The 1,097-nt window shown below is 54.5% G+C and overlaps 1 pseudogene; it reads right to left on the bottom strand.

Moving 5' to 3' along the window:
* Positions 1-816: 816 nt before the first annotated feature.
* The window catches only part of LOC102472559 (HLA class I histocompatibility antigen, A-3 alpha chain-like), a 2,521-nt pseudogene continuing 2,240 nt past the window's right edge, over positions 817-1,097 (bottom strand).

The raw sequence follows: 1,097 nt of genomic DNA, 5'->3' as shown, positions 1-1,097 counted from the left end.
CTCTAGAAGAAAGGCAAGCACTGGATGAGTCCGAAAACCCATCTTTTGATACCAGAGACCCCCGTGACCTGGGGCTACCTGGTCCTTATGGGAAGAGTGACAGGAAAGTGACTCCTGCTGCTGTCAGAGGAGGGACACTCAGAGAACGAGAGCAGAACTGGGACCTGAGAACAAGAACAGGAGATTCCTTCACAGACACGAAGAAACAACAGCTAAATGCACCAAGTGGGGGTGAGGGAAGACCCAGTCCTGGGCTGAGGCTGACAGGGCACACAGGACCCTCGCTGCCCGCAGCCCCGGGGATAGGACAGGGCCCAAGGAAGGTTGAGTCCCTGTGCTCACAGACCCAGGTGAGACAAAGTTCTACTGAAGGACAAGGACAAGGCAGCAGTAAGGGTGACCCAGAGGTGTGACCTCAGCAAACCCATAATGGATGAAGCACTGATTGGACATAGCCCCGTCCACACTCGGCATCTCGCAGCCTCCTCCCATCCCCACTGCAGCAGACCCAGCACAGCAAACAGACTCTGGGTGGCTGTCAGGTTTTATCTCTTCATGTGAGTATAAAAAGTCTTTTGCTTTAATTTACCCAGTAACCACATCTAATAGCAAGAATTCTAAAAAACACATCGATATCCATATCCTTATCTTCATGAGGGAGGTAGGAAGTTGCAGCGCAGTGTGCCACGAGGGGAGACGGGGTGGGGACGTCCCATCCTACCCCTCCTGGAGCAGGAAAGCTGGTCAGGGCAGAGGGCACAGGGCAGTGGGGAGGGGCCCTGATGTCGGAGACGGGCTGAGTCCCTGTTTACTCACATTAGGCTGCAGAGACACAGATACGCAGACATGTTCCAACGCCAGTTACAGAAAGAGCAGTTGGGGATCCTGACGTCACAGTGGCAGGTGCAGAGACTGAGCAATCTCATGTCACTCTGTCCTCACAGGCCGCCGTCTCACACTAAGGAGAGAATCGTGAACAACACATCAGTCACTGTAACAGGAACCTCTGATGAGGCCTTCGAGTGCTCAACACGTCCAAACCCAGATCCCCACAGCCCAGTACTGTCCCCTCTTCCCGTCTCCACTCCCCCCCACCC

Source organism: Tupaia chinensis, unplaced genomic scaffold (genome assembly GCF_000334495.1).
Source record: "Tupaia chinensis unplaced genomic scaffold, TupChi_1.0 Scaffold145747_1, whole genome shotgun sequence".
Classification (NCBI taxonomy): domain Eukaryota; kingdom Metazoa; phylum Chordata; class Mammalia; order Scandentia; family Tupaiidae; genus Tupaia; species Tupaia belangeri.
The sequence above is the reverse complement of the archived record's forward strand: the minus strand, read 5'-3'. Positions and strand labels throughout refer to the sequence as shown.